General features: G+C 46.4%; 1 long non-coding RNA gene across 1 annotated transcript; it reads right to left on the bottom strand.

Annotated features, from left to right (window-relative positions):
* Window positions 1–1,719: 1,719 nt before the first annotated feature.
* Window positions 1,720–2,834, bottom strand: LOC119338866. The gene is made up of 2 exons (XR_005164128.1): window positions 2,199–2,834; window positions 1,720–2,112 (listed from the first exon to the last, which is right to left on the bottom strand). It is a non-coding gene; the product is annotated as an uncharacterized LOC119338866 (long non-coding RNA).
* Window positions 2,835–7,794: the final 4,960 nt, after the last annotated feature.

Genomic DNA, 7,794 nt, shown 5'->3' with positions numbered 1-7,794 from the left:
TTAAGAGCAGTTTCAAATTTACTAAATCGCGGAATTCTGTTTTTCAAATTTTTCAAATTTTTGGTACTGTTTTCGCTCTAGTTTTTGAACCGTTTGTCGAAACGAGATGTGTGATACGTCGTTGGAAATCTATGGACGAGGCACAACTTTAATATGTAGGAATGGTTTTGAGATTCCTTACGGTTTTAAGTTAATTTTGAAAATCGTGCGGCGGAGGACGAATGGCAGCGGCCGTTTTTTTTTGAAATTTTTACAAACTGTTTGTCGAAATGATTCAAATGATATGCCGTTGGAAAGATATCGATGAGACGCAACTTTTTCATGTAGAACACACTCTCTAATTCCTTACGGTTTAAGAGTAGTTTTAAAATTAGCAAAAAGCGGACACTCTTTTTTCGTGACACCAAAATCGTCGTCGGACAGAAGAATGCACTGCTTCGAACTGAAAACTGCACTGTAACAGACAGTCAAGTGAACTTCATGATTTCTTTTTGTCAAACATAAATTTTCTCGCACAAGTTTTTGTTGTCTTTTTTTCCAACTTTTTTCCGAACGAGAGTGGACCACAACACTTCCGAAAGTGAACCGTAACACTACCAAAAGTGAACATCATGATTTTTTTTGTCATTTTTCCGTACTTATTAATTTTTTACGCGCGTTGACCAAGCGAGTGGACAACGGGGACTAAGCGAGTGAACTACATCTAATATAGAAGCGAGCTTCATTTTGAGATCTTTTTTGTTTTCTGTTTACCAAGTGGACAACATAGGAGTTTTATAGCATACAAAATCTGCACTCTCCACCAGCCAAATCACGGTAGTGAGCTGCAATTTTTATAATGAACTAATGAAGTGCACTTTTCAACAACAACAAAATTGAATAATGGGGCCTCCAATAGAACTCCATCACTTCATCTTTTCCTGCAAAAATTAGTAAAATGAACCTCAATAGCAAACCATAGCGGACTTCATTTTCACTTCACGTCGGGCGTAGGTGAATCACAACACCATCGAGAAGTGAACCGCGACACTACCGAAAGTGAACCTCGTGAGTTTTTGTTGTTTTTTCTAACATTTTTTTATGAACGAGTGGACCGCAGAGATGAGGGCAAGTGAACGGCAACATTTTTTATTGAATGATGAATCGCAATACTCTTTTTCCAGTTTTTCAAACATTTTTTTGCACTTCAAGTTGGGTGCAAGTGACCGGCATCACCCTCAAAAGTGAACCCCGTTATACCAGGGATCTAGCAATATTATGTGCTTCTCTAAATGAACTGCATTGGGTTTCCCACCATTTTAAGTGTTTCTTACATTTTTTTCTCTTATGCGTTCTGCCCTGCAAGCTCAAAACTAGTAAACTGCACAGATTCATTTTCCTGTAACTTTTCCATTTAAGGAGTGTATCACTATTCTTTTTTCCTAAACGAATTGCGTCACCTTGACCCTGAGTGAACTTCTAGGACAAGGTTTTCTAAAAGTGTTAATTTTTTGTTTCTTAATACGCTGCACTGGTCCTAGTGAACTCCATCATTGGATTTGAATGTTTTTTCATAGTGAGCTGCATGAAAGTGCAACAGGTTACAATTTCTAGTCCATAGAAATTTGCAAAACAAAATGAACAGCAATAAAAAGAACGACATTGTACAGTTGAACGAACCCGTCACAAACAAGCAGAGGACTTTACAATACATACAAACAAGCAAGGGGGAAAACCAAGTAAGTGAAGTTTGGGCCATCCCGTTTCCAAATAACCAACTACAGCCAAGAGCCTAAAAAGTAAATGAGCTGCACTCGACACAGGGGTACGAAACTGTAGAACAGCAGAAGCCAAAAAAATTGCCGGATGCCCGTGGCTGAACCGCATGAGGGCACGCGGTGCAATGCTCGAGGGATGCAGATGCACTGCAATGGCACGGCCAGGACCCCGCAAAACGAACCACAGGCCGACTGCAAACAAACCACATGCCTGAAGGGAGTCGTCCACGCTGGAGATGTTGTGGTCGCGCCAGCATTTGCGTCGACCCTGTCAGCAGGAGGCATGGCTAGAACAAGAGGAGAGGGGAGGCTACCACAACGGGAAATTGTCGTTGCCAGGGGACAAACATTGAAACTGCATGAAAACAAACCGATTTTTTATACTGTGAGATAAACTGCAACAAACAAAATATACTAGAAAAAATGCATCCAGCGTACTACATGAACAAGCTGGGCGAACCGCACGCCCGAGCAACCGAGCTTCATGCTGCTCGGCCGTGATGCACTCCTATCACTGGCGAACTGCACATCAACGGCCAAATCTGAAAAAATCTTTCCGAACTGCATGGCCAGTCAACCAGCGATTGGAAGGGCACGGGGGAGCACACGCCTCCTCCCGCGGGCACCGAGACGCCTGGATCCAGTCACGAGCTTCCGGCGAACAAGGACGACGGTGCTGAGCTCCTCTCTGCTCTGCATCACGAGCAGATTCTCCATACCCCACTCATCGCCGGCCGTCACGGGTACGCAGTACAACATCGGGAGACAGGCGCGGTCGCCATGGCTCACCCCGACCACCAGATGCCCTGTGCGAGCCTTTCCTGTGCGCCTCCCCGTCGCTGGTCTCCCCGTCTCCTCTACTGTTCTTGGCCTACCCCTCTACCTTTCCCCTCTCCATCGGTGGAGAAGAAGGGGGTGAAGCAGGGGCGACGGCTACCGGGGAGATGCGGATCTGGGCGTGGGAGAGGTGGAGGCGCATCGAGGCGATGGCGCCGCGGCGGCGCGGGGGAACGAGGCTGTGGGGTGGCGGACAGGCGGCGTGGGGGAGGCAGGTGGGCCGGCGGCATGGGGGAGGTAGGTGGGGCGGCGGCGCGGGGGAAAGAGGTGGCGCCAGGGGGTGGCACGCCGGTGGGAGGGGTTCGTGGATTTGATGGTTGGATCGGGAGGAAGAGGTAGTGGGGAGGAGGTGTTAGCAGAATACGGTTTTGAGGTGCAGAATAAGGTTTTGAGGTGCAGAATAAGGTCTTAAAGGGTGTTATTAGAATAAGGTTTTGAGGGCTGGACTATTCTGTTACCGGTAACAGAATATTATTCTGTTACCCTCGCCCCCTATAAGGAGCAACACGTCCACGACGGACCCAGCCCCAATCCGACCCGCTTCCTACCGCCGGAGGCAGCCGTCGCGGGCGAGCGAGTGACGGCGGCAGCCGGAGCGAGGGAGTCGTGGCGCCGTGACCCGCCGACGGCGAGTTTGCACCACCGGCCCCCGATCTACAGCCACCACTCCCCCCGACGCGCCGCCATCTAGCCATGTCGCTGGCCCGACCGCCCCCACCATCGGTCGCCTCGTCCAGCGCCGGAGCATCCCCGCGCACCTCCCCGCTGCCAGGCGGCGGAGCCTCCCCGCGCTCTTCCCCGCCGCCGGGCGCCGGAGCCTCCCTGCACGCCTCCCTCCGTCTGGTGCAGGAGCCTCCCCGCTCGCCTACCCGCCGCCTGGTGCAGGAGCTTCCCCATGCGCCTCCCCGCCGTCGGGCGCCACCCCTCGACGGACCTCGTCGACAAAGCTCCACCACAAGCACGGTCGTCTCCCCAACAGCAATGGCTCTACCTTCCAAGTTGTTGCCAATACGCCGCCAACAAAATGAAGATGGAGTCACATCCAACAAGATGCAGGTGATGAATCCTTTCCACACAAATTACTAGTAACACAAGTTTTTGAGATCTGGGTTTGAATGAAGATATGTACCACGTTTCTGTCAATTTATCAGTTCATCAATTTATCTGTGATGCTATGCTCTGCCTACATGTTACACTATTAGGTTCATGAGTACAAAATTGTGTGCCGCATCAGTACATTGCAAAATGCTAGCATCAGTTCATTGACACCCCTGACATTTGATGCACGATTAGCATGTCGAGATTACTGTCAGTACGTCTAATATGCTAGCTTCAGTTCAAGTAAAAAAAACTTAAACTTGTGCATCAGTCCAAGTAGATAGTACTAAGGTTCAGCTACCACTGAAAAGTTGTATGTTGTTATTTCTAAGAGTACAAGTCATCTAGTTGCGTTAGTTCGAACAAGTAAAAAAACTGTTACTGGAAAAAATTATAAAGTTGTTACACAGTAAGTCCAATGATACATAAACTGGCAGTACTTGTAATGTAGATGCATTGATGCACGATTAGCATGTCGAGGTTACTGTCAGTGCATCTAATATGCTAGCTTCAGTTCAAGTTAAAAAAACTTAAACTTGTGCATCAGTCCAGGTAGATAGTGACAGGAGAGTGCCACAGTTACACAGTAAGTTCAATGATACATAAACTAGGAGTACTTCTAGTGTAGTTGCCTAAGTTATAGAAGAACAAAAGAGAAGTCATGCATGTGTTCAATGTCCAGTTTACAAAACAGTGCTAAAAAACAGTACATCCGTGTTTGAACATGAACGTTCATCAGTTCGACTGAAAACGAAACCAGATTAATCCCAAAAACTTTTGAATGTTGTTTGCAGAAGCATGAAAGGCGGCGCACGCAGCAAGCATTTCATGAGCAAAACAAATATGGGGCACCACCTGGTTGGGTAACACCAGAAATACTGCCTGGATATTTCAACAGTACAGGCAGATTTGAAGATACACCGCAATCATCAGAAGCACGGACAGGTCCTTCTATACAGCAAACAGCAATGTCGGGGAATGCAAGCTTTGCCTTTGCTGGGTTGCAACAAGGCCAACAATATCACCAACAACAATTGTTTTCCTTCCCTAGCGCATGCAAAAAGCCAAGGATAGGAAGCCATGGATGGGTTGCAAGAAGGCTTCCACCAGTCGCTCCGTCAACATCAAATCATCCGTGCTGCAAAAGCAGTTGCGATGGGAAGACCAGGTAAAAAAGACAGAAATTTTGACCACTCTAGCAGGTTCAAAAGTACAATATATGAGCCATATATATAGGAGCAACATCACAATGAATCTGAGGAGAGACGGTCGTACAAGGAGAGACGGAGATCTTCGTCATCGTTGCTCCCTCCAAGAGATGCATTGCTGCATGTGCCAAGGGTGACACCACCGGCGCGCATAAACCAGGGAGAACAACAAACACCAGAGGCAGCGCAGAGCTATACACATGTAAGTATCCATATAGAAAAAAAATACAAAGCACAGTCCATACCATGGTGTTGTGACCACCCCATCTAACATTTTTGTTTGGTCACTGTTGTGTGCAGCCACCTGACATTGAAGCTTATGTTATGCCAAGGCTAGAGATGAGGTTTGAAACGTTCGAACAAAGTAAGAACTTCTACAACGTATATGCGAAGCACGCTGGTTTTGCTGTCAGGGAAGGCCCCAAGTTTAAGACCAGAGCCTACCTTTATTGCACGTGCCATGGAGTTTATGAATCAAAGGTGTCTGAAGCAAATAGACAGCGTAACAAGACGACAGCCAGAACTAACTGCGGGGCTAAAATGAGGCTGAAGAAGGAAAAGGATGGAACATTTGTCGTAAAAGAAATAGTCTGGGAACACAACCACAGGCTATAGCTCACCGCAGAAATGCTTGTCTTCTTGCACTCCCACAAAAACTTTGACAAAACAATCTTGGAGTACGTCAAGTACCTACAGTTCAAAGGCATTGAACACGCACAAATCATGAGCATTCTGGGCGGTGATGACCCTGGTAGCTACTTCCTCGAAATGAATGCCAAAGACCTGATTAACCTGTAAGTACAATCTTGTTCTCCTCCCATAAACCGCCTACATATTTTTTCCTCTGTCAGTACAAACATATCACGCAACGCATGACCTGACACCAGTTCAACATGCATTTTTCAATGAACTTTTAATATGCAGGAAAGCAAAGAATTCAAGGATTGATGATGTGGACGATGTCCTAAAGACTGTCAACTTCTTTAGGGAGATGAAAGCTATAAACAAGGAATTCTTCTATGACATGCAACTCAATGAGTCCGACAGGGTTAAGAACATATCCTGGGCGAACGCAAGCTGCCGAGGGGCATATCAGGACTGCGGGGACTGCTTAACGTTTGACACAACATATAAGACCAACAAGTACCATATGCCACTTGGGGTCTTTGTCGGAACTAACAACCACTTACAGACTACATTCTTTGGTTTTGCCCTGATAAGAGATGAGGATGCAGATTCATTCAAGTGGTTGTTTGAGACATTTTTAAGGTGCATGAGAAGGAAGGCTCCTACATGCATCCTCACAGGTACACCCACTAAAACCACCCCAAACCACCACCCCCCTTCCAAAAAAGAAAAGGAAAGTAACACAAGAAAAATGTTGTGTCAGTTCTATTGGTATATATGCACAACCATATGCTGACCACTCCGAGTCTATTTTCTCATTACCAGACCAGTGCCCGGCAATGGCTTTGGCGATCGCAGATGTTTTCAAGAACACATTACATAAGCTATGCTGCTGGCACATTATGAAGAAGTACAGGGAACACCTCGTGTACCTGTATTTCCTACACAACGACTTTAAGGATGAATTCACATCAATTCTCAACTGGCCCCTAATGCCAACTGAGTTTGTGGATGCCTGGAAAAGACTCATGGATAAGTACAACCTCCACGATGATGCCACAATGGTGGGCATGTGGAACGAGCGTGAGAAATGGATATCAGCCTACTTCAAAGAAATTTTCTGCGCCAAAATGACATCGACACAGCGAAGTGAGAGCATGAACTATGTGCTCAAGAAGAACTACGTAAATGAGAGACATAACCTACACCGGTTTGTCAGCCAGGTAAACTCCTGCATCAAAACCAGGAGGCATACAGAGAACCAGGAGACAATGGGTAACCGGGTATAGCTCTATCACTTGTCGTAAGACAAAAAATTACATGCTTACTAAAGTAAAAAACTTTATTAGAAGTTTTTCCTGCAAGAAAACTAACAATTTGGTCATCATTCTTGCATCTGCAGAAGGAACAAAACACACTGGCCTTCTATGGGTTTGACACCCAGATGGCAAAGCTGTACACACGAGCTGTGTACAGCGAGATCAGAGATAGGCTAAAGTTGAGCACTCTCTTCACAGCGACAGAGACGGAAGAGCCCACAAAGTACCTAGTGCGCTATAACCACCCGCAAAAACTGTCTGTGTGGGCTTAGCACGCGTTCCAGGTGGTTGCAGACCCCGTGGGAGAAACATATGAGTGCGAGTGCAGGCTATGGGACCACACAGGTAAGGACTACAAAAAAGATGTTACATACTGTACTAGTTTTTTGCAAAGTTTTTGTTCGAATGAAATGACAAAAAACATGCACCTCTTCCAAAAATAAATACAGGTCTTTTCTGCGACCATGTCCTGTGCATGATGCAAACAATTAAGGCTGAAAGCGTTCCAGAGAAATACATACTCAGGAGATACACCAAACTCCCGAACATCCAGCCAACATTTGACAGAAATGACTTGAGGACAGTAGCGTCAAACAAGGCATCCCAATACTGCATTGAAAGCTCACTGCTGACGTGAACATGAGGGTGCACAGAAAAATCTTGAGAAGCCAAGAGCAAATGGCAAGGACGCGGGTCGTCATGGACAAACTTGAACAAGAACTCGATGCCATGCATTTTGCTGAAAATGGAGGTGTCGCGGACAATGAAGCCATTGAGCAGGATATTGCTACAATGTTATCCGAGATGAACCATATGGGAGCTATTGACCCGTTTGAGAACGAGGAAGAGGAGCAGCAGCAACCGGAGCTTGCCCGTGTGCACACTCAAGAGCACCGACAAACTCACATGCGAGATCATGAGCTCGATGGTGCTGTAGGCGAACAACAT

This window comes from Triticum dicoccoides, chromosome 7B, assembly GCF_002162155.2.
Source record: "Triticum dicoccoides isolate Atlit2015 ecotype Zavitan chromosome 7B, WEW_v2.0, whole genome shotgun sequence".
Taxonomy (NCBI): domain Eukaryota; kingdom Viridiplantae; phylum Streptophyta; class Magnoliopsida; order Poales; family Poaceae; genus Triticum; species Triticum dicoccoides.
The sequence above is the reverse complement of the archived record's forward strand: the minus strand, read 5'-3'. Positions and strand labels throughout refer to the sequence as shown.